Genomic DNA, 26,452 nt, shown 5'->3' with positions numbered 1-26,452 from the left:
AATATGCATTCTATAAAAACATTCATAAATGTAAATTCACACAAGAGACTGAAATGGCTCCTTAGGGTTAAATGAAATACATATTAACAACACTTATGAATAGTAAATAGCATGCACTTTTAAAATGTGCTCCATGTGTATTTACATAATAGCCTATAAGAGTTCCACTGTCAAGTAAATAATACCGTAGTTGCCTTTAAAAGTCTTTAATTACCTACAGCATTTGCCAAGTACATTGTAATGGATTTCTGGTCTGTGTTAGCACTCCACTCACTTCTCTTTTCTTTTCTTCCCTGGTTTCATGTATATATGAAAATGATTTTAAATTGGCATTGAAAGAAACCACCTATGTAGGTAGAATGGTCTTGAATGGTTTCACTTGTGTGAAAATGAAACTTTTAAAGTGAGATGGTAATATCATGCTGACATTGTTCCCATAAAGAACATCTTATAAATCAAAACAAATAAACAAAAGAGAGCCTTTGGTGCACTGAGCTGATGTTTCAACCCTTTCCTCTGCAGCTGTGGGACCTGGTATGTCTCAGATCCACTTCCTGCTCTATCACAGAATTCTGACCCCTGAAAACTGTGGCTCTCAGTTACCAACTGGTTTCTAATTCCTTTAGGACAATGAAGGGTATCAGCTGGAGGCTGCAAAGAGAAATTTTCTTTTCTTTTCTCTGCTTGGGGCATGTGTCCATGAATAGCTGTAGTACCATACACCTTTGTCCCACCTCTCAGCCTAACCACAGGTCTTGCATGGTTCCAAAGTTTGCCTGGGGCCCAAAGTCCTTGGCTCCGATCCCACCGCCTCCTCCCTCCAGCTGTCAAAGTAGTAGCCAGCCGCTTCCTACCACTTTTAATCTGTGTAACCTCATCTTCTCTTCATCTGTCTTCAGCTTCCTAGCTCCTAGTAACCTATTTTTCATGAAAAATTACCCCACTAGACTTCCCTGGGTGGTGAGCTTTGTTTCTCAGATGTTCTCTGAGGCTCTCTGAGTGATAAAATTGGCATCTGAATGTGCTCTTTCCAAAGCAGTTATCCTTTGGCTAACTCAGGTGCAATCATAGAGGTTAACTATTCTCTTTTTTTACCTTGGAACGCATCTCCTATGATTAGGTCTCTTAACACCTTACTGCTATTTATACCTTTATAAAAAGTAAAGAAGCAAACAGAAATAACACTTAGACTAGACATCTGTTAAACATGGCTCCAGATATCTCATTGGTATAAATAATGACTATTTGTGCGATTGCAAACTCATGCAGCCTCTATGGAAAACAGTGTGGAGAACTCTTAAAAAACTGAAAATGAACCCACCATATGACCCAGTTACATCACTCCTTGGCATATACCCAAAGGACTCATCCTATTGTAGAGACACTTGTACAACCATGTTTGTTGCTGCTCTTTTTACAAGAGCTAAGAGATGGAAGCAACCTAAATGTCCCTCAACTGACCACTGGTTAACAAAAATGTGGTAAATTTATCCAATGGAGTTCTATTCAGCAATAAAGAAAGATGAAATAATGAAATTTGCAGGTAAATGGATAGATCTAGAAACTGTTATACTAAGTGAAGTAACACAGACTCAGAAAAACAAACGACGTATGTTCTCCCTCATATGTGGCTCCTAGCACCAAATCCTTTTAAATTCTAGGTCCTTTGAATAAGATGATGCTATACAGCAGTCCCTTCTGCATGAAATAACTACTATCATCACGACTTCAGCTGAGCCTGATTGCTAAACATAGTCACAGTTGGGCTTGTTGTCAATTGTGCTCTTTCATTAAAGGAGTGCCAAGCGGGGTCACTAGATCCTCACCTGAGCATCCAGCCACTCTTCCCAACCAAATAGTCCAGCCTTGGAAGACAAAAGAAAAATGAGGAGGAACCCAGTAAAGGGATGCTTTTGGAAGCCTTTGTCAAGAAATTCCAATGGACTTTGAGATGAACGTTTGAAAATTGCCGTTATGACTTTTTTCTAGTTCCCTGTTCTAGAACTTGTAATGCTAATTACTCTTGCCTTTACTTCTCCTTCACATCTCCTATTCACAGTTCAAGGACTTTCTTTTCCCCTTAGAGACAAGAGTCATGCACTTTGGGAATCTTTTAGATAGACCCACTGAAGGAGTACTCCAATTGCCTCACCCTGCGTCCCTGTTCAGCATGGAAGAAGCCAGAGCAGTCTGTGTTCCTATTCCCTATTGGCAATTTAGGTAACCCCTTCAGAGGATGGTTCAATAAGAATAGGAGGTAGGAATTGGCTAGGCAATTAGGGTAAAAGACCCCAAAGAAATGTAGCCAGTTTCTTGACTAAAAGTTAAAATGTCCTTGAGCCTGTTAGCAACATGCTCTGTTCCAAAGGCCAAAAATGTCAAAAGTATTTGGGAGCTTGTACCTAATCTTTAAAAAATTTTAGGGTTACCTCTTCAGAGGTGGGAACATTGGAGGGGAAGGAGTGGGCATGGATTTGATGAAAACACCTTATATGCATATCTGAAATTCTCAATAAAGTTTTTGTAAAATTATATATATATGACGATTGCTTTTGGTCAGTTTGATCATGCCTTACTGCTCAGAGGTCCTGACTTGTTTCTTGCTTCATTATTATTTCACCACTTCTAAAACATGTGCTTATCACTGAAAATGACTCTGGACAATGATATGGAATAGATGTCACCAGAAAAGCGGTAGAAGTCATCTTGATAACCAAAGTGACACGTGTTTGCTTATATATGACGATTGCTTTTGGTCAGTTTGATCATGCCTTACTGCTCAGAGGTCCTGACTTGTTTCTTGCTTCATTATTATTTCACCACTTCTAAAACATGTGCTTATCACTGAAAATGACTCTGGACAATGATATGGAATAGATGTCACCAGAAAAGCGGTAGAAGTCATCTTGATAACCAAAGTGACACGTGTTTGCTTTAAACTGGCAGCTCGTAGGAGCCATGCAACAGAAGTGTTCCCTTCATGCCTGTGCTTGCCCTATGCTGCCCCTCGGATCCATTTTCTGTCATAGTCTTGTCTATGAAATTCAGCTTCATGGGTCCTATCCTCGACGTGGCTGCTGTTTATTCCAACTCTGACATTATGAGCAACTTCAACCCCACTCACTCCCTGTCAGTTCATGACCTTCCCATCCTGTCATGAGGAATGTGTGGTGTTCTGTGTGTCAGCTACTAGAAACCCTCTGCCTTGACGTTTTGCACAAGTGTATTTCCAATCCTATTTTCTTGCTAATACAAACATTTTTCTCAAACACACTACATTTTATTTAATATTTATTTCAAACATCACTGTGAGTAGGTAGAGAGAAGAGGAGGAAAACACAAAGTACTTACCAGGAGCAAGAAATTGTTTGGGTGTTGAGTTAATTTGATCTCCCCTTTCTACCACCCCATAAGCTTCTCTTATGCTTGACTGACTGCAGCTGAGAATTGTGCTCCTAGGAGGAAGATGTTATATCTAAAAGAGGAAGGAGGTAGAGACAGATGGGGAAACACACTGAAAACAACTTTCTTAGCTCATGGTGTTGCCTGGGCTGAGAATTATCCTATCTAGTAATGTGGCCCCCGCCTGCTATGTCTCGGGTGTCTGGGGAAATCATTGCATCTGTGCTCCATTCACAAACATTCAGGAAGCACATGCTCATCACCATTTACTGTCAGCTGGGTGTGGTGATGCTTGACTGGATCCCAGACCTTGGGATGTAGAAGCGGGAGGATCAGGACGTCAAGGTCATCCTCAGCTACATAAAGTTTAAGTCAGTTTAAAGTCAGTTGGGACAGTAAGACTGTCTCAAACAAACAAACAAACAAAACCTTAGCTATTGTTGTAAACATTGGTCATCAACTAAAGGAAAGATTAAAAGGCTCTTTTGTTTATGGAAGCTCTAATCCAATGGCAAGACAGGGAAGGTTTCATACTAACATTAAACAAGTAGCAATTACATAAAGGGATAATTTTGGAAAGTAGCAACTGCTATGAAGTAAAAAAAAAAAGAGACCCAGAAAAAAATAATGGAGCAAAGGGCCATGGTAATGGTGTGCTGGGTGAAATGATGGCCCCTCTGAGATATGCCATGTGAACAATGGAAAAAACCTGGTGTGCGGATCTTATCACAAAGCACAGTACTGGAGTGTGCGGATCTTATCACAAAGCACAGTACTGGAGTGTGCGGATCTTATCACAAAGCACAGTACTGGAGTGTGCGGATCTTATCACAAAGCACAGTACTGGAGTGTGCGGATCTTATCACAAAGCACAGTACTGGAGTGTGCGGATCTTATCACAAAGCACAGTACTGGAGTGTGCGGATCTTATCACAAAGCACAGTACTGGAGTGTGCGGATCTTATCACAAAGCACAGTACTGGAGTGTGCGGATCTTATCACAAAGCACAGTACTGGAGTGTGCGGATCTTATCACAAAGCACAGTACTGGAGTGTGCGGATCTTATCACAAAGCACAGTACTGGAGTGTGCGGATCTTATCACAAAGCACAGTACTGGAGTGTGCGGATCTTATCACAAAGCACAGTACTGGAGTGTGCGGATCTTATCACAAAGCACAGTACTGGAGTGTGCGGATCTTATCACAGATGCATTTTTAAAAACTGAGGCACATGGAAGTGAAGTGACTTTTGGTATTTTCAGAGCTGAGAAGCCAGTTTGGGATTCTCAACTCAGGGTTCACCAACTTTATAATTCTTCAGTACTCATATGGATATATTTTCCTATTTCCAGCAAGAAGGATGTGTTAACAAGTGTTGGCTGCAGATCCTTCTAATATCAATTGGTCTGTTCCCTTTGTGTTTGACCCAGTAAAACCATGGTGATCTTCAAGTACAGATGCTCCAGAAAACACACAAGTACTTTGAGAGGATGAAGACCCTGGTAAAACTACAGGGGGAGATGCCATTTGTCCCCTGAAGTCTGTGGGGTTCTCAGTGGCACTTATCTAGTCTGCAGCTGAAAATCCGGAGTCATTTTCTCCTGTCATTAGTAGAGCTTCCCTGGCAGTTCTTGCAAGAAGTGAGGTATCAATTCCAGTGACCTGGTCCAAATCAATCCAATAAATTACTTTTTCCCTATGTAAATCACAGACAGGCTTCTCACTGGAAATTAGCCCTTGAGCTCCTTCCTCAAAAACATTGCGTCATAGTGTCGTATGGTTATCTGGTGTGAGGATGGCTCTCCCTGATCCTCCAAGTAGCATTCCTCTGTCCCATTCACAGGTGTACTTAGCCAGCTTAGAATTTTTTGAATGTACACACTACTCTCTGTGAAACGAAATGAGGCAAATGACCATTTTTTGTGTGTATTCAAAAATCAGGAGCTCTTGGCCTCAACACTATACCCTGCCTCACATCATTAGGGCCAATGACCAACTCATATGGTTCTTATTTCTATTAATAAGTCACCATAAGAAGACAAGATCCTCAAGTAATGACCGCCTCTTGGAATGAATCTTTCTCTCTTCTGCCCCCTCCTTTATCTTTCACACACACTTATACTCGTGCCCACACACGTGCCAGAACCCAAATTCTGCATCCTTTTCTGTACGCTGTACTTTTTTCCTTGTCCAAAGCTTTTCATTTCTTCCTTTAATAGTGGAAAATATTTTTCCTTTTCTTTTGCTTTTTAGTTCATGTCCCAGTGTTGAGAATAGTGTTGGACATGTAGTAGATGCTCAGTAAATTCTTGTTTACAAATTATCCCAAGCCCAGAGCCAGGGGTGACAATGGAGGCATGCAATTGGCTAGACTGTCCATGTGTTGTTTGTTAGCTCATCATCATCATTCATTCAGTAAACATTTATTAGTGTCTATTGCACAGGAAAAACAAACCATTAACAAGATGAAGAAACATCCTAGTTCTCAGAGTTCTTAACCAAAATAAGGGCAAAAACATCTATAAAGAAATAACTATGGACCAGTGTGCACAAAGCAGATCCCCTGCACAGTTTTGGAGATGGTAAAAGCTAGAATTACAACTCTGTGCTGTTCGTGGACAGCTCTATTCAGTAACTTTCTCCAAGTAATTGAAATATATCTCAAAAAGAAATCTCTCAAAGGAAATTCAAGGTTTTTCTTCTTTTGATCAGAGAACAATTTCTGTTTGTTGCCCTTCAGACTTTAGTTGATAATCAGCAGAAATCTAAATATAATAATCAATTGCAGCCAGAACTGTAAGAGCTTCTGCTACTTTCTTTGCTTCTTAAGTTTCTTTTTCTATCTGTAGCTCCACCACCTTGCTATGTGCTCTAATTGTATCTGCTGTCATTTAACCTTTCTTCGTTTCTTTATAGCCTTGGTAGGGCTTATACAACAAAGCTTCATAAATACAGGAGTTGGAAATAAAGTAAGTTATGATGACCAGCAGGGAGAATGATAAATATATAAAAATCTAAGGTGCTACTCTGAAATAGGACTCCCAGGACATCACTGAATGGGCACGGCTGGGGGTTCACACAGCGCTTTACAAGCACATCTCTGGATGTGTGATAAGCTTGTACGTCACTTCTCTCCCCAAAGACACATTTTGGTGTTTATCATAAGTGATTTTATATGCATGTAAATGGTATCAATTTTGGATAAGGGATTTTAATATGATTTGCTTCACAGGACTCCACAGAAAGTCTTGTTGTCTCAACTTGAAAATAGCCGCAGCTCTTCCGGCAGCTTGACTGGGCTTTCTGTGTTAGTTTGATCTATGACAAATATGTGACTTCTTCAGTTTTATTTGATTTATTTTAAATTTAATCTTTCTACCATTTAAATATTCCAAGAAGCCAGCATAGACACATTCATAAACAAGAAGATAAATAAAGGAATGGGTAAACAAATCAAGTTTTACAAATGTAACAGTTTCTAGGGGCTAGGGTGCTATTTCAGTTAGTGAAGTATTCATATCACAAGCACAAGGACATTAGTTCAGATCCCCAGCATTTGTAAAAGTCACATGTGGTGATACAAGTCTGTAATCCCAGAGTTGGGAGTCAGAGACATATGGATCCTGGAGCTCACTGGCTAGCCTGGCTAGCTGAATTAGTGAGTTCCAAGTTCAGTGAGAGACCTGTCTCAAAAAAGTGTGGAGAACAAGTGGGGAATACACTCAGGATTGACTGCTGGCCTCCACACACATGAACCTGCATTTCTGCCTGTACACATGCACACCACACACATTACATACACACATACACAGAATTATTATAATAGTGTCTAAAAACTATGTCTACGTGTGGAATGACACCGCGAGGACAGAGTTTCCAAAGCAGTATTCTGTACCTGTTGGATCTGAAACATCAGCAATTAGGTCTGGCAACCTGAATTTCTAGGTAGATGATACACAGAAGCCGAAGTTCCTGGTGATAAATCCCAGGTAAACAATCCGGAATGATTTATGAATGGTTGAAATATTCCTTTGTTTCACAATAAATCAAATTTTAATCTATTCCTACTGTACTCTAACCCATAGCTAGTCCATAAGTGAAATAGTCACGTGTGTATTTCTACAAGTCCAAAATTTTCAGGCTTAAACATGATTATAGACACAAAAGAGCAAAAAAAAAAAAAAAGATAAAAATTAAAATGCAAAATGTTCTATTCTTTAACGATCAGACACTGACTACTTAGTTTGACCTGACTACTTAGAGCCTGACCTAGTAACTTGTGATGCCTTATATAAACATTCAGAACCTAGTTCTTAACAGATCCAAGCACCTCACCCCAAATGGCCAGTGTCAGAATGGACAAGTTCTGTTATAACTACCTAATAAACTACTAGCAAGATAGTGAGATGCCTACCACTTCTCTGTTCAAGTACTATGCACACAAACGAACAAGAAGATAAGGCCAGATGGTCCAGTAATCTCACTTAACTCCCCATCCCCTCCTTGGGTCCTCCATTTCTTTGTCTTTCTGTCTCTGTTTCTTCTGGGATTCACTTGTAGAGTTCCTGTTTACAGTGTATTTTCTTTATTGAAGCTTTCATATCAGTTCTGGTCTGGTAAAAACTTTTAGTCCCACACTTTGACCAAATTGGTTCTGGCACAATGATAATCTGTATATAATGGTATCAGCCATTACTTTAATGCAATGTTAAACAATCATTCTTGACTTCAGGGAATTATCCATGACATTCCCCATTGAAGACTAATATTTCCCACTTTGAAGTATTTTTATTTTATTTTCTATGTATTGTTATTTTTATCTACATGGATATTAATATAAGTATAGAATATTAACCATGTTAATGTATTATTTATAAATCCTTGTTATATTTAAAGTTTTTATCAGAAAAAATTGTATTGAATTTTGTTGGACTCCCTATCAGCATCCAGAGAGAAAATTATATGATTTCTTTTTTAGACGTAAGTGTAAATATATCACAGGAATTTCTGTATTTGAACCATTCCTGCATTTCTATAAAAAAAAAATCCACTGTTCACAGTGCATTATTTTTCAATGTGCTCTTGGATTATATTTGATACTATTTCATTTTAATTTTTTACATTGATATACATCTAAGGTTGGTCTACAGATTGTGTGTCTGTGTATGCCAATTTTATCAGTTCTAAAGCCAGCATCTAATTTAGAGGGGGAACCACTAGAAAGAAATTCTTTTTCCTTAAAGTCAAGTAAAGACAAGGGCAATAGCTATGATTACTACTGTATGAAAATATATAGGTATGAGAAATTAAAACATTTAAGTATTTATATTTGTAAATGGCATGAGAGAATACTGGAAAATCTTTGAGAACAATAAGTTACTAAGTCACAAACAATAAACAAACCACAAACTACTGTACCAAAAAGTAAGCCGAAATATCAGTAAAATTAGTAGATACAAACTATAACCACATACAGATACCATAATGGAAGAAAAATAATGCAATGTCATAATTTTTAGGCATGAAGTTAACATAAAATAGACAAGAGTTGTAAAATAAAAACTTTAAAATATGGGGATAGAGAGATGGTTTAGCAGTTAAGAGCACTGCTGTTCTGACATACAACCCAGGTTCCCAGCACCCAGTTGGTGGCTCACAACTGCCTGTAAGTCCAGTTCCAAGAAATCTGATACCACTTTTGACTTCCGTGCATGCATATGATCACTTGAATATATATATCTCCACACAGACATAAAATTTTAAAGTAAAAAGCAAACTTCAAAGTATCTTTGAAAAGACAATTATCCTTATAAGGAAACTTTGGGGCTGGAGAGATGGCTCAACAGTTAACAGCACTGACTGCTCTTGCAGAGGACCTGGCTTTGGTTCCCAGCACCCACATGGCAGATAACAACCAACTCCACTTCCAGGCAATCTGACGCCCTCTTCTGACCTCTGTGGTCACTGAAGGACACTGGTACACTTACATACGTGCTAGCAATACACTCACAAGCATAAATAAGAATAATAATTTTTTTAAAAAAGAAAAAGAAAACATCAATTGATTTCTTCTAGTTGTTTCTAATAAGCAAATGAACAAACCAAAAATGGAAACAATAAGAGAAACGTTGCTAGATTGAGGGACATGGGAAAGAATGTAGCAAAACCAAAAGACAAGAGAGGTTAGGTGCCTGCAGCCTGTGGGAGCCTTGGTAATGCATAGGTAACAGTAGTAAATAGCCTTAAGAGTCTATCTTTACACTATCTCTTATCAATGAATTACCATGGTCCTTTTGATTGTCTAATCATCTGATATTCAACTAGATTTCAAATAATTAATCAAAAAGTCCTATCTCTCTGTACTAACTATAAAATAAATTATATAGAATTAAATACATAAATTTGATTCTTCAAAATATCCTTATCTAAAAAATTTGAAAAGATATACTGCACAATGTTCCTCACATTGTTTTCAATAACTATATGTTTACTATATATGTTTTCTACAATTGAGAAAATATAATATCTATAAATATTTTTAAAAGTAACTGGTTCCTAAAAACTGAAAAGCAAAACTGATTCTGTAGATTAGCATTTGTTTTCGAAGACAATAGGAATTCCCCTGTCTCAACCTTACTCCATAATCCCGTAATTCAAAGAAAATTTCACTCAAGAAGAGACCAAGGAAAATAAAGTAACTTGCACTTGAAATATTTCGTCTATTAAAATATTTTATTTGATTATCAAAAGCTTTCTCTTAGGTGAGCAGAGACGAAAACGAACTGATGGGTGACTTGACAAAACGCGCGGTCATTGGGCCCACTGGGTTCCAAGCACATTCCAGGCTTTTACGTGATCTTGTTAATCCTCTCAGCAATCCTAGGAAGTAGGTGGCATTTTCCTATTTTATGCATGAAGAAATGAAGGATTAAAGAGGTTATGAATTGTGCCTTAGGTCACACAGCTGCTAAATAGCGAAAGCAGAGTTTGACTCTCAGTCTGAAGCCAAATGCCAGCCTCCTGTCTCAAAGCTCCTGGTTGAACTATGACCAGAGCATAAGCCTCAGATTCCCAGTCCTCTATTTTCTCTGCATCATGCCAGCTCCCTGCAGTGCTAAGATAATGCTCTTAGAAACATCGTTAATGGTTGTTTTGACACCCGGTTAAACAGAATTTTTCTCCCAACTAAACATTCTTGGCAAGGCAGTGGTTCACTGGAGTGCTTTGTTAATTTGAAGAGCAATATGAACGGAAGTCCTTTTATGGAAGGCAGCACAGTGTGGGAAGAGGCAAGGTAGGGCTGTCCTCTTTAGATCCCCGCCCCTGCTCCAACGCTGAGCTTGACAGGCCCACCTACTGCCTTCCTTACCTTTTTCTTCTGTTTCCTCTGATGAAGTTGTGGGTGTCGCTGGAATCCTGGACTGCCTTGCTTTCACAGGCGTGCACAGAAAAGAGATTCATCTTTTTCTCCCATTACTGCTTCCTGGCTGTTCTGTGAACCTTCTTTTCACATCACTTGATAACATCTGGCATATGTTACGTCAGAACCTGTAAGTCTTAGTATTAGAAAAATCATCTTGATATTTTTAACACAAGTATGATAAACCTCCATTCCAGTCTTTAAACTATTTTATATCTAATCCAAGCTTCTCTTTTTTCTACACCCTTAGCCTGCCTAAATATCTCCCTTTCTTTCTGTCCATTCCTCTCAAATTAAGGCTAAACATGCTGACTTTTTTTTAAAAGGCGAGAATCTCTTTACTTACTATATGCTGTCTTTGCGAGGTATCCAGCACTGGCTTGTCCTGGGGCTACATCCTGCATTGTTTAAATTGGTCCTTCTTTGACAGATCCTGATAGCAGCTACTGGAAATCAGAGGCCACCTCTGGAGGAGCTCCAGGTTCTTGTCTCCCACAACAAAGAATTGAACATATACACATAGCAGTAGCAATCAAAGCAAGAGAATTTGTTGAGAGCATACCTACTTCCGATAGAGGGAGCAGTCCAGAGCAGGGAGGACTTTGAGTAGCTCAATCAGCCTGCTGTACAAAGAGTTGGGGCTTTTATAATACCTTGGTGCAGGTTTTCGACTCATTTGCATAGCTCATGTTTACTCCTTTGCTGATTTTCAGTTTGTGCTGTCTGTTAGATGGAGTTCTGCATACAAGTTCAAACATCACAGGTCTCACTAGCATCTTCAGTGTCCACCCAGAGACGTGTGCTTCAGCATCATAATGAGCCACTGATTACTCTCAGACACTGTTGTGTCTCTGCAGCTATACCAATTAATACTAACTTCAAATGACTGTCACCCGAGAGTCCTACTCCTACCAGAGCTGTTAGGGTCAGAGTCTGTGTCTTGGTAGCCCTGACAAGGCAGGCTTGGCCACTCTTCCTCAGCAAGTCAATTAAACAGACAAATAATAGCAGAAAGCAGAGGAAGGAGATTTATTGAATGAAGCCACATTGGGAAGAGGGACAAATAAAGATGTCCAGTGGCCCACTGTCATCAGAGCCTGACCTGAGGTTTGAAATCAAGACGTATGCACAGCTAAGTAGCCCTGGCCAAGGTGTAGTCCACCCTATCATCACTATCTTGGCCCGCCCCAGGCTTCCCTGAAAGGTAGTGTGACAAGCTGTTAAAACTGTGAAATATCTTCCTGGAAGAGAAGTCGCCCCTCTGGCTAGCACTAGGCTTTAGATTTTCCTTCTCACAGCACGAGATACCCAAGAAAATTCCAGTTTCTTGGGACCTATCATCTCGATTGTCTGAGAGTCAAAAGGAGAGGCAGATATTGTGTGTTTAGAATATCTTTGCTCCTTTCAAGATGGTTACATTTATTATCCAAGAAATAATTCTTTAAAATGAACATTTATGCATCAGGCATTGCAATATGCATTGAAAATACAAGAGGATTAACATTATCCTTGTTCTTAACCCCTATGTGGACTCTTTCAGAAATCACAAAATACTAAATTTGAATTTATTATAGGCTAGAGAAGTCCCTCAGTGATAGACCACTTGGCTAGCAGGCATGAGGTCCTAGGTTCAATCTACAGAACTTAAAAATTTGAAGACAACTTGACCTAGTTTGTGTGATAGCAGAAAGGAGATATTTAATGTTGATACCATGCAAAACTGCTTTCTAAAATATCAGTACTGTGAGTCTTGAGACTACTTCAAATAATAATGCAATGATAATTATAGCTAACATAGCCCTATAAGTTACTAAACGGTAACCACATGCCAATGGTAACTAGCAGCTCTACACATGTTATCTTACATCATCATCACAAATAGCCTGTTACGTAGAGACACTTACTACAATTTAGAACTTTGGAAAACAAGGGTTAGTAAAGAGTGACTTTTACGGGAAAAGAAGAAGAATGAGGGAGGTTTAAGTGGGAAGAGGGGCAGCAGGGAAAGGAAGAAGAAGGGATTGGGGAGGGACAACTAATTCTGAGGATGTTTTAAAAAGTCATGTGCAGGCCGGGCGTGGTGGCGCATGCCTTTAATCCCAGCACTCAGGAGGCAGAGGCAGGCGGATCTCTGTGAGTTCAAGGCCAGCCTGGTTTTCATAGTGAGTTCCAGGACAGCTGGGGCTACAGGGAGACCCAGCTCAAAAAGACCAAAAAAAAAAAAAAAAAAAATTCATGTGAAAACCTACCATTTTATAAGCCATACACACACACACACACACACACACACACACACACACACGAGTTTAATTGGATTTACCCTTCCCGAGGGATTGTGCTCATCCTAGAAGCTACAGGTTGCCAAATAAAAAGCCCAGTGTTAGGTCTGAGATACCTCCCTTTGAGTTATTGGTCAAAGGTGTATCAGAAATCCCCCTCCCCAAAGCAATACAGGCTACTGCCACTGCTCATGGTTCCCCACCAGAACTTGTTGATAAGACCTTATTGCTGAAGATGTCACACACATTGTTCACAGGACAGGGAGAAATCAAGATGATACTGACCAGAAAGATTTCTTCTTGCTGGCTAGCTCTCTCAGTACCAGACGGTGCTATGAAGGCTGCTAGGGGGAAAATGTCATCAATAATCTTACTCATTTGTGAACCCTGTGAACTGCAGTAATGACTTACATGGCAAGTATGCCCATGAGTGCAATAGTGGCATGAATGTTTTGAGTGTAACCAACCATTTTCTGATTGGATTTAAGGGCCACCCATAGGAGAAAGCACATGTTTCCTCTTCAGCCACAGCTGACCAAGACCCCGTGGCTGGGTGCTCACAGCCCCAAAGTGGGAACCTACTATTATTTTATCAAATGAAGATAGTATTAAAATGCTCTCTTAGTTCATATCTCTTGTACTGCTCTCAGACCTCCTTAGAGACATTTCTTTGTGTACTGGATACTGGTTAACACAGAAACTCAGAGCTAGTCACAGAGCAGAAAATAAAGGACTGTGGAGGGCTCAGCCACAAATGGTATACTCACATCAAATTCTCTCCCTCCAAAGCTCAGGGACCATCATGGAACAGGAGATGGAAAGATTGTGAGAGCCTGAGATGGGGAGGACTAGAGTAAAACAGTTTCTTCTGATCCTGACAGCATCACTGTACTTATAAGCTCAGAGCAGCTATGGTTGCCTGCACAAGACTTGCAAAGCAAGCTAGTCAGTATTCTTCCATAGAGTGGAAATAGGTTCATTAATCCCCACCCTTAACTGAGGAGTTATGGACAACTGATGACTTCTTGGGGAGGGTGAGTCAGTTTTCTTTAAGGGTGTGACTCCTATTTGGTCCACCATGCCTCAGGGGACTGCCTGAACCCAGGAGGATACGGCACATGATGGGAGGGTGTAAGGGGGTAGGATAGGTCTGAAAGGAGTTAAGGGAAGCAGTTGAGGTAGACATGACCAAACTATATTGTATGAAATTATCAAAGAATTAATAAAAATAGTTATTAAACTAAACCAGTGAGTGTTTCCTAAGAGGGAGAACTCTTTTCTACTATCCCTCTATTCTTAACCCTGATGAAATGCTGCTCCCTGATTCATAGTTTGCAGGTATTTTAATGAGGTAGAATATATGCTTTGTGATAGTAACATTATTAAAATACGTAGGTTTAAAATAAAAAGTTTAATAGAAACCTTCTTCTTCTAGATGGAAGAGACAGGGTTAGACGCATGCACCACTCTCCTTTAGACAGAGCTATCTAAAAGGGGAGATGCTCCCTATGTGGAGAAGCACTTCGGTTCCAAATGCTTGCCCTCCATTGTCTGCTTCCTCTTCAGCTAAGCCTGCTGACAGAGTGGTGCATTTGGAAGATGGGTTTCTGTTTCTCTTGAACTTTGTAAAATGTGAGGTTGCCAGTTACTATAAGTTGGAAATAGCACCAATATTTAGCCAAAAGTTTTCAGAACTGGAAAGAGGCTCAAAATCCTTTTAAGAGCAAATGGAACAAAATAGGATTTCCAATAATGAGTAATAATAAGTACAACTAAAGAAATAAAACAAGTATTTTAAAAGGCATACACACAGCAATGTTAAATTGTATTAATAGTCCTAGTTTTCTTAGGTCACTGAAAATGATTTTGCAGAACTTTTTGAAAAGAACATAGGTGCTGAATCTGACTCCCTCAAAATCTTTTTTACTTGAAATTTTGTAAAGATACTTTATGTAGTACTGAGTAAGTTGAGCGTTCTAACAGGGTATGTCCCACAGCAGAGGAATGTTGTCAGAGCTGCAAGAAGTGGTTGTTCAAAAGTTATGAGTGCCAAAAATGTAATCAACTATGTAAACTAACACAGTCCCAAAGGCCAAGCATTAAAAGAAACCAGGCTGTGAATTCTGTCTCCTGGAAGAAATTCTTCCATAGAGTTAGGGGACACTAAAGTTGCAGAGAAACTCAGGATTTCATCTTCTGCTTTATAGATGAAGAAATAGATGCTGCCTGTATTGCCAAAGACTGTTCATTGGTGACAGAACTAGGAGAAGAACCAGAAGCTCTTAGCATACATCTTTCCCCAGCACAGGAGCAGCTGTCATAGTGATGATGCGCAGAGCAGAGGACAACACCACTCTGATCTCCGCACATTTGCCCAATAGTTCCGGAAACCCTTTGCAAGACTGTCTACCTGACAACAACAAAATCTATTTTCATTATTTTTTTGTTCCTACATATGGAATGTTTGCTAATAAATATTAGTCTAGTAAGAATTTTCAGTGTTTTGTTTACTGATTTTTAAAATTTTTATTCATGGTCAATAAGGAAAAGTCTTTGTCTCTTAAAATGATAAAATGACGTTTGAAATGAAATAATTGAGAATCACATTCTGCAACGTGGAACCACAGTGAATTTGTCAATCAAGAGCTTATCCTTTCAGAGTGAAATCTACCCACCTATGGCTGGTGCACCAGCTCCATATCACTGTTAACACTCTCTCTATATTCTTATCCATCACTGCTAGAGTGCTTTTTACTGTGAGAGTCACCTGAGTGTTGGGCAAGTCACCGCCTCAGCTCCAGTCTTATATCTGTAGTAGAGGCAGGTGGAAGACAGCAACAGAAGACAAATCAGGCATTAATTAAAAGTCGCACCTTGAAATCCCCTTTAATTTTCTGATCTTGAGTTATCATTGGCCAGACTCTCATGAGTAGGCCAATCAACAGGGAAACTGGAAATGTAGGATTTGGGCCGAGCATATTTTCATATCTCTCCCAGAATATTAGGATTTTGTTATTGCAAACAAGGAGAAAAAGCATACTTCATAGGACCAATTAGCAGTATTTACAACAGAAGAGGTGTTTTCTATTATATAAGGCTGCGTGTATAAAATAATAGTTATTAGCCACAAGTGGCTGTTAAAAAGTGGCCGAGGTGAACTGAAGTTTTCTATAAATTTAAAATATTCACCCAATATTGAAAACAATATGAAAAAAAGCCATCTGACTAATAGTTGTATATTAATTATATATTGAAATAGTATTTTTATATATTGGGTTAAATATATAAAAATATATAAATATATTACTAAGGGTTGTCACCTGCTTTATTTTGGCTTAGAAAATTTAAACTACATGGGTAACACACACATGGTTTATGTATTAGCCATTTTTCTGTTGCTGTGATAGAAACACTGACAAAGAAATTTATAGAAGGAAGAGTTATGTGAGCTTACAGTTCCAGAGGAATTATAGTCCGTCTTGGCAGGGAGGCATGGTGGCTGGAGGCGACTGGAGCAGAGGAACAGAACCTAAGCTCTACATCTTCCAGCAGTCACAGGAAACAAAAGAGCAACTGGAGGTCCAACAAGGCTTAAGAACTCTCTAAGCCCACCCCCAGTGATGTGCTTCCTCCAGGATAACCACACCTTCTAAAACCTCCCAAAACAGCCCCATCATCTGGGGACAAAATGTCCAAACACTTGGAGCCAATGGGGGACATTTTCATTCAAACCATCACAGCTTACACTGTATTTCAAAATTAATTCTAGCATTGAAAGACCTCTGTGACTCACTACATTCTATATCTACTTGCAAATTACCTTGAACTCATGAGTAATTAATGCATGTATAATTCTACTATTGAAAATTTTAGAGAAATTGGCTCATTATTATGGCTGGCAAGTTCCTTTCCAAAATATTAACTGAAAGAGCAAAAGAGAAGCCATTTAAAAAAAAAAAAAAAGTTAAGCAAGCTATAGAGCAATGTAACCACACTGCAGAAAAGGAAAGAATTTCAGCTGGTTATCCAGAGGGCACAGTCAGACTGAAGGTGAAAGCCAAGCTGGGATGGCCGTTTTCAAGAAAGCAGACGGTACTTCTTGAAGGAGGTGATGCACTAGTTTGTTACAAGCTAATTTCAAGAGTACAGAAAAGTCGGAGTCAGGAGTAAGTAACTTCCACACATTAAAACTTTTGTGGATACCAATTATTATAAGACACACCACTTAAAACTTCCTGAATTTGCAGCCTCATAGAAGAGATCAGCCTGTGCCCTTCTCTAAGTCATTCCACACTATAAAACAATGACTCACCCTGGGCTGTTTCTGTATGACTCCATTTCGCAAGCAGCATTTGGCTCCATTTTGAGTGCAAATGCAAAAGAGGGAAGAATCTACATCTCACTGTGCATATGGACACCATTACAGGTCCAGCATCAAACATGAAGGTGCAGGCTGATAAATAACTTATTCATAAGAGCAAGAAGATACCACCTATAAACCTGTAAAGATAGCTTGGAACATAGGAGCATATTAAAACCATATCTGTAAACCAGGTCCAAGAACTTCTTGAACCCACTAGATTGAGGACAGATGCAGCATGCTCCTGTGAACCTCAAAAGGGCACAACACCTAGCACTGAGATGGCAGTAGCCTTCACTGACCTGTCATCTGACCACCTACTGTATTCATTAAGGGGCTGACAGGCAGAGAACTCTCCACTGTTATCAAGGCTTTAGCTCAGCTTAGATCCCCATTACTCATGCCCCTCCTTCAATGTCCATCCTCCTGTCCACCCAGACCTGGCTATAGCTCACCTCAACCCTAAGGACTGGATCAACACTGCAGTCCTGCAGTCTACCCTCCAGCAGTTCTCTAATATCTTGTGTAACTACAGTGACTGTCATTGCAACTGTATAAGCTCTCTTTGTATTCAATGAGACTTCTTTCTACCCCTTGAACTCTCCTGCAGTCTCTTCAACTCCTTTGCAGCCACTCTGTAACCTGCATCTATCTATCTATCTATCTATCTATCTATCTATCTATCTATCTATCTATATCTATCTATCTATATGTATGTATAAAACTGTGTGATATGTAATGTGGGGTCTAATAAGTAATATTAGTATTTACTACTAGTTTGCTGTTGGCTAGCTATCAAGGAAATCAGAACTACTTGGCAAATTGCAGTCAGTGAAGCTGACATTGCTTGGGGATGCATTATGATTCAATAAAACGTGAGGCTGGAAAGACACAGATACATCTGGTATGTTTCTGGTATGTTGAGTTCCTGACTGCGCCTAAAGTCTTTCTCCTACCTGTAGGAAGTCACTGCCCAGTTTCTAAATATACAGACTTCTGTAGCCATTTGATGACCCTGAGCACATATTTTAAACCAGACCCCAAGCCTCCGTGGAAGAATTTAATTCTAGTAAATCTCAGTAGAACACTTAAATAGTGTGTCCTATGTTGATTCCCTTCATTCTCCTTCTCACTTTAATATCTCTTAACTAATTATACAAAGTAGCCCAGCGATTACCTGTTGCTGAGAGAGGGTTTGATAATTTTTCAGGGGTACCAAGTTTCTTTGTAGGACAAAATATTTTAAGGTGGACAGTTATGATTATTGAACAATTCTGTGAACATCCTAAAAATCATTCAATTATAAATCTGAAATGACTAAAGTATATCATAAATACATTCTCTCAATTAAGTTATAGGAGAATTTGGGATAGAATTCTTGTGCACCAGTTGTCATGGCTAAAGAAAGAAATATGGTTGGCAAAATAGTTGACAGACATGATTATTATGGTAATGGAAAACTGAGTGAATACTGTCAGCCCCACCAACAAAGATGCATCAAAATATTAACAATGAAGGGACAATATAAACAAGAGTGGAGTTCTGCAGTTTAGGGTTGTAAACTTGAGATAGGAGATATGTTTGTGTTCTTATATTTTTCATTGTAAAAACAAATTATGCCCTAAAAACACAGTTAAAAAATTCGTGATATCTTTATCCTTCATAGTCAGTTCTTAAACTCTTTATAGAGATGTCTGGGGGAAGTAATATCTGTAGTGATAAATATTTTTGAGAATCTCAAATATTCACTTATAATTGTGTTATTTTTCTTTTGCCGTGTCCTAGCAAAATAAATTTATCAAAGCTGAAAAGGGCAGTTGTCTTCAAATATCTGAATCTAAGCTCCAGCCATACTCTTGTCAAAGCAAGGCACAGCTGTCACCTCAAAAGGAAAGATATTTTATTCTAGAACCAAACGAGTGAACATGGCTTGGGAATATGGATTAAATTTATCCCAAATAACATGTCCCAATATAGTAATGGATTAATGAAGTTTTCGTGTAGCGGAACAAAGAAAGTTAAGAGTCAAGATATTTTTTTTTCTTTTTTGAAGCAGGGTCTCACTATGGAGTCCTGGTTGGCCTGGAAATGTAAACAAGGCTGGCCTTGAACTCACAAAGACATGCCTGCCTCTGCTTCCAGAGTGCTGGGATTAAAGGAGGGTCCTACCATGCACAACCCTAAATCAAGATGTTTTTAAAGTACATTTATGGGAACTTCAGGGACATGGGCTATAGCAAAGCAGGAAATTTCCACTATAGGCCTCAGACATTATATGATCACTTCCTCAGCTTTTGGGTTAGTGGGTCTGTTTATACATTCTAAAAGGGATTTTGTCATGTTAGGTCAGACTTGGAGGTAGGTAATAAATGGTAGTGAAAGGGGTTAAAACAGCCCAAGATAATCTGGCCCTGGACCTGCAACTTTTCAGCTCTCCACAAACTTCTATAAGTTCTGATCGGTCAGCCAGCTCTTTCCAGTCTTTCACACAGCTGTGGCTTTTGTCTGGGAGTTTCAGTTCATACTCTTGATATGGAAAGGGGAAAACTTTAAAGATCATAGCCAGAGATGTTTTATAGCAATGAGTATAAGTAACAAAATAACAATTGAATAGATTACCTGCAAAAAACATCTTGGGGGGAATCTACCACCTTCCTTTGCTATTTAATCTTAGAACAAAGGTCACCTCAGCAGTTACTACTTTTCTTCTTAAGTTTTGTTGGAAACTTTATCTCTTTTCTCATTTCTTTCTCACTTTCTCTTTCTTCACTACCTCCCTCCCTCCCTCCATTGCTTCCCTATTCTGAAAATGCTGTTAGAAACTTAGATGAACATGTTTGCATCTTTTTCCAATGTCAGAACTTATGAATGACAATAAATTCACAAGGTATGGAGGTTTCATTGGTGGCATTTTGACAGATGCTCCCACCTTTCTGGGGAACCCCGTCCAAAGCGAGCAGGAGCCCTTTCATTCTAATCTTAGTTACTCATATTAATGCTGTTAAGAACTCTCAGATCACACATAAATCATACAGAGGTTTCAGAAGTCCTGAGAAATAGATTGATAGAAATGCAAATAGAGTCTGTATTGATAACAAACAAATTAAGAATGGAGCTATAAGAGCTGAGGAAGCTGTGGTGTTTGCTGTAGAGTGAGACTGCAGGGTCAGAGTAGACCTGCAGGAGCCAGATGAAGTAAAGGACAGGACTGGATCCAGAGAAATAAAAGGGCTGATGAATGCATGGCTGATCTAGGTGGGCGAACTGGAAGACAGGCAGACATCGATTCAAGTAAGCTGTGTCCACAGATGGACTGAGCCAACCTGCAGCCCTGGGACTGTCAGGAGGTCTTTCCCTGTCCATATCTTGATGCAGATACCCAGCACTGTGATGACAGGTCAGTGGGGCCTGTGCCATCACAGTGTTAGGTGACCTCCATTCCTGGTACCACAATCTATGTTAGCCAGGGTTCTCTAAAGAAACAGAACTGATAAAATAAATCTATCTATCTATCATCTATCTATCTATCTATCTATCTATCTATCTATCTATCTATCTATCTATCTATCATCATCTATCTATCATCTATCACCTATCTGTATACATATGGGTTTGTTAGATTGGCTTACAGGATAGTGTCGGTAGTCCAACAATGGCTGCACCACACTGGAGAGCCCAAGAATTCCATAGCTGCTCTGTCCATGAGGCTGGATATCTCAGCAGTCCTGATCTGGCTCTGAAGGCCTGAAGGATTCTTGGAAGTCTGTTAGTCTTCAGGTTATGTTGTAATCCAAAGAAGATTCTGCCATCTGCAAAGGAACCACATGGCAGCAAGATGCACTCACCAGTGAGAGAGAAGGCAAGCGGCAAAAAGTGAAAGCTCCCTTCTGTCATTATCTTTCTGCATAGGCTGCCATCAGAAGGTAATGCCCACATTAGAGTAGGTCTTCCAGCTTCAAATAATTCCGCCAAGAAGGTCTTTCTCACTTCAGTTAACTCCAGATCCAGTCAAGATGACAATCAAGATTAGCCATGACAAGTCCACCCCTTGTCAACTTGACACCCAATTGTGCTCATTATGCCATGCTAAACTTTCAAATGAAAGCAGTGGCAGGGTCATAACTCCACCTGACATGATTTATGAGGCCCAGATGAGGGCATTGCACCTGTTTCTCAGCCCTGGTGTATCTAATAAATTCTTGGACATGGATTTTCTGATATTTTAATACTTTAGCAATATTTACTGTCCCCCTACAGTCCTGATTTGCCAGGAAAATTTTAAAGGGTGGTATACTTTCCACTCCCAGGAATAAGTTGTGCCATGTGGGTGGTGCTGCTCACAAATCTACCAGGTGTAGAGTGAATATCCTCCATCTTCAGAATGGGGTCAAAGGCTGCTTATAAAATGGAATCTCAGCCAGGTGTGGTGGCGCATGTCTTTAATCTCAGCACTGTGGAGACAGGTGGACCTCTATGAGATAGAAGCCAGTCTAGTCTACATGGTGAGTTTCAAGTCAGCTGGGGCTACAGGAGTCCCTGTCTCAAAATAAAATAAAATAAAAAATAGTAATGGAATCTCTCCAGGCAAGACACAGATAAACTACTGCTTTATACAATACAGAGAACTTAGGGCAAGACATTGCCTGATCTCAGTGTTCCCTTCCTCCTCTCTCTGTATGTCTATGCAATGTGATAGTTGTATTTTGTTTTGGATTTTCTACAGGGGTGTTTTAAGATATAGAAATATTCCTAAATCCTGACAGATAATCCCTTCTGAGCCCCAGTACAGAATCATTTTGTCCTGATCTATGGATACACTTTTCCCTGTGATTTCTCCTGATTTCTGCTTTCCGAGAAAGGGAAAAAATATGTCAAAATTAAGTCAGCATCCACAGAGCAAAAGAAAGACATCACAGTCTTTATTTGTTTGATTTTTGTCCTGAAGCAATTTCCTTGGGGCTTGACATGACCAGAGGCCGTCATGGAACAGGATTGCTGTCTGCCTATAGAAATTTTGTTTGTTTTTTTTGAGGGGGGGGGTTGTGGTCTTTTTGATCTGCCTGCCTCTTCCTCCCAAGTGCTGGGATTAAAGGCTTGTGCCACCACGCCCTGCAAGAGTGGTTTTTATTTGTGGCTAGGCAGTGAAAGTTAGGTCTGAGATTTCTAGTAAAGGTGGCAGGGCTGTTAATACTTCTTGTAGAAGAGGTGGAGGAAGTGCCATCAGACCTTCACCTGACATTCCAGCCACCACTCCCTCCTGGCCTCCAGCTTCACATGACCTCCGGGGGCTGCTGGAGAGTGTGAGCAATGGAAACTGAGAACTCCAGTGATGTAGCATTGTGAGGCTGTCACTCATAGAGAAGAGGTGGAGGAAGTGCCACCAGACCTTCACCTGACATTCCAGCCACCACTCCCTCCTGGCCTCCAGCTTCACATGACCTCCGGGGGCTGCTGGAGAGTGTGAGCAATGGAAACTGAGAACTCCAGTGATGTAGCATTGTGAGGCTGTCACTCACAGAGAAGGGTTTTGTGGTGATGCAGGTGCTGTGGGGTCACTCATGTTCCTGAAAGTATTTCCATTCTCAACCTCATGGAAATACCTCCAATAAATTCAGCAGTTTGCTAAGTTGGACTTAGAATCATTTCATTGTCTTGGGGTGTCCTGCATGGGGTGAACAGATGTTTTTCACACCTCTGCCAAAAAGTCAGACAAAAATGTTTCATAAGCCTGATCACTCAGTGAAAAAGAATTATAAGCCTTATTTATCACTCAGGGTAAAAGAAATGCAGTGGTACCTGATGCACAGTGTACCGTTAGGTGGCAAGGTGGAAACAGTAGGCTTGAAGGCCACTGCGGAGGGTAGGCTCCAGGCTTACAGTCAGCTTTGGTTCTACCTCTTACGTCCCTGTGACACACGAATCTTCCAAGTGAAAACCACAAACTGGAAAAGAAGGGAGAAAGCATCACAAGATGCTATAAGAGGGGCAGGGAGCAGCTTGCTTTGTTGAGGCCCCTAAGGGAAAGCTGATTCCTTGTGGTACTGCATACCTATTATTATGGATTTGTTTATTTTATTGCTTTAATTCTTCTAAATCCATTGTTATATGATTTTTCAGTCAAAAGAATAGGACCTGAGTAATCTCTCTGGCCCTGGATGGAGAGATGACTTTCTGAACTCTTAAGATTAGAAGTTCACTAACCAGTGAGAGGCTTTTTGGAAAAAAATGAAGACATTTGGAGCTAATCCAAATGGGTCTGTCGATCACCTGTATAGGAAAACACCCCTCAAGATGCTGTCTGTTCCTAGAGACTTTAGATAATAGTATATAGCCTACCTAAACCTATAGGCTTTCCCTGGCCAGTGTCCATTCTCTCCTTGTGAAAATGTTTTCCTTCACATGGTTCCTTCATGTACTCTACATGGTGAGAGTGTCTACCTCAGTCAGTGAGAATGGTTTTCTCTACAATGGCACTTTTGGTCATCGTCCACTCTCATGAGAGTACCTTCTCCTCTCCTTTGGCCTTTGGTCATTTTCTGCCCCCACCCTGTGGGGGTGCTTTCCTCCACATGGTCCCTTTGCTGTTGCCCATGTTCACCCCATGAGTGTGTTTCCGTCTGCAGTGGTTCCTTTGGTCCTGGTCTGCTCTCACGGTGTGGCAATGTTTTCTTATGCAGGGGTCCCTTTGCTATGGTGATTGGTTCCCTGTGCAATGGCACCTTTAGTAGTTGCCCTCTCCCACCCCGACAGTGTCTCGTGGAATTCTGCAATAAACTCTGTCTTCTACACTACATTGGGTTTCTTGCCTAAATTAATTTGATAGAGAATACAAGGAATGGGGAGCTGAGGGGCAGTCAGAGAGCGAGACCCCAGAAACAGCAGGATGAGTATGTAGTGGGAAAGCACTCTGGATGATGAAGCAAGAAACTATGATATGGAGCAGACAGGTTAGTAGAGAAGGCTAGAAGACAATATTCTATGAACACAGAAATTGTAATGTGCTGAATCATAGTAGAAAGTCTCCATAGTTCTCATATTTTGCTATAATATTATAAAAACCAAGAGAAGGAAGACAACACAACAAAAAGGCAAGATTGAGGACTTTAGAGCTAGCTTAAGCTGGTTTGTCCTGTGTTGCAACTGTGGTTTGACATGTTGTAGCTGGGTTAGTATCTCTGAGCTTTTTGTCCTTTTCTGTAAACCTGGGGGAAAATGCATGGTTCTTATGAAGACAAGAAACTGAGATAACATTGTTTATATCCAGTAGGTATTAAATATCTAGAAAATTAAAACGTACTGCTACTAATATTACAATTTATTTTAATCTACTAGGCATTCATTAAAAATATGAAAATGAAAAATATATTAAAATGTTTGTTGACTATATGCCTGATGAACTATGTGAAAAACAAAAGTTTTCTGCCATAACTCCAATGAAGACAAGAGCAAACCTGTCGTATGGAGCGTGAGTTGAGACAGAAGATGAAAACGTTTCCTTTCTCTATTAATTCTACAAAAATATACTTATCACATCTATTTGATAAGCATGTACTTGGTGGCATGTGGCCTGCAAAGACAGTCAGAGTACAGCCCCTGGCTTCTAATAGTTCCCATGCATGATTGTTCCCAAATATCCACAAGACAAAGAAAATGATTAGAAAAGAGAACTAACATGTACTGACTTATTTTGTGTTGAGCATTATGATAAAAAATTTCCATAGAGTTACAAATTATTATTCTATGATTACCAAAGTGCAAGACAGGCTAAATCAGCTCTCTATTCATACATGTAAAAAACAGTAGGGTTGGGAATTGTGAGGGTTTGAATGAGAATGTCCCCCATAGGCTCCAAGTATTTGGACATTTTGTCCCCAGTTGGTGGCTCTGTTTTGGGAGGTCTTAGAAGATGTGGCCATGCTGGAGGAAGCACGTCACTGGGGGTGGGCTTAGAGAGTTCTTAAGCTTTGCCAGGTCTCCAGTTGCTCTCTTGCTTCCTGTGCCTGCTTGAAGATGTAGAGCCTAGCTTCCCCTACTTTTCCAGCCACCCCTGCCACCATGCCTCCCCACCATGTGAACTCTTGCCCCTTTGGACCCATAAGCTCAAATAAACTCTTCCTTCTATAAATTGCTTTGGTCAGTGTTTCCGTCACAGCAACAGAAAAGTAACTAATACAAGAAGTATTCAAAATAATTTAAGTCAGAGACTATCCCGTAAGACAAGAAGGTAGAGGAAAGAGGAACTCATTTGATCCTGAAGAATATAGAAGTCTTTTAGTTGGGTCACTGAATAACCAGTGGGATTTTCACAGTAAGGAGGAGGGGATGCACTGTTAATAGAAGAAAGAGCATAGACTGAACCAGGGGGAGGGAGGGCATGCAGCACAGCTGACATCACCAGGGGCTGGTGTGATGCATTTCCACTTCACAGGAAATTACAGAGGGAAGTCTTAGTTCCTAAATTCTGATCGCTCCTTTGAGTCCATCTCTACTTCTTATTTTTGAATCACATGGGATTAATGGGAGTACTTTTGGAAACAGTCTCGATCTTTCTTTTATAGTGAATGTAAAATATAGACATTTAGTCTCTGGAAGGACAAGATGAGAATAAAGAAAATATCTTCTTAGCTGGAAAAAAAGGGGAAAAGACATGTATTTTTAAAAACCTGAAGTACATTTCAGTGCATTTGCTCCAAAAGTCTCGAAATAAAATCCTACATACCAGAAAGATGTATTTATTTCTTAGTGGATAGCAGGGATTTAACTGTGTCTTTCAAAAAAAAAATCTGTGACCGTCTAGGATATAAGAACATGACCTTTGCAAAGAACATGACCTTTGCAAATAGCATCCTTTCTCATCATTTCAGATGGAGTCCTAAGGATCACGGTGACCATCAGTCCAAAAGCAGCACCTTGTAAGAAAGTCATGTGGAAACAGAGGCGCTTGCAGAGGGAAGGTGGCTGTGTGAAGACAGCAGCAGGGATGGAAAAGA

The 26,452-nt window shown here is 39.9% G+C and overlaps 1 long non-coding RNA gene across 1 annotated transcript in view; it reads left to right on the top strand.

The window, feature by feature from the left end:
• LOC103749046 overlaps positions 1 to 26,384 on the top strand; it is a 33,000-nt gene extending 6,616 nt beyond the window's left edge. Inside the window, exon 3 of the long non-coding RNA XR_607924.1 lies at positions 26,327 to 26,384. This is a non-coding gene — a long non-coding RNA (uncharacterized LOC103749046). The remainder of the gene's footprint in view (positions 1 to 26,326) is intronic.
• The last annotated feature ends 68 nt before the right edge of the window (positions 26,385 to 26,452 follow it).

The sequence above is a fragment of the Nannospalax galili genome, unplaced genomic scaffold (assembly GCF_000622305.1).
Source record: "Nannospalax galili isolate Female #2095 unplaced genomic scaffold, S.galili_v1.0 scaffold306, whole genome shotgun sequence".
In the NCBI taxonomy this organism is placed as follows: domain Eukaryota; kingdom Metazoa; phylum Chordata; class Mammalia; order Rodentia; family Spalacidae; genus Nannospalax; species Nannospalax galili.
Note: the sequence above shows the minus strand (reverse complement) of the source record. Positions and strands in the feature narration are given on the sequence as shown.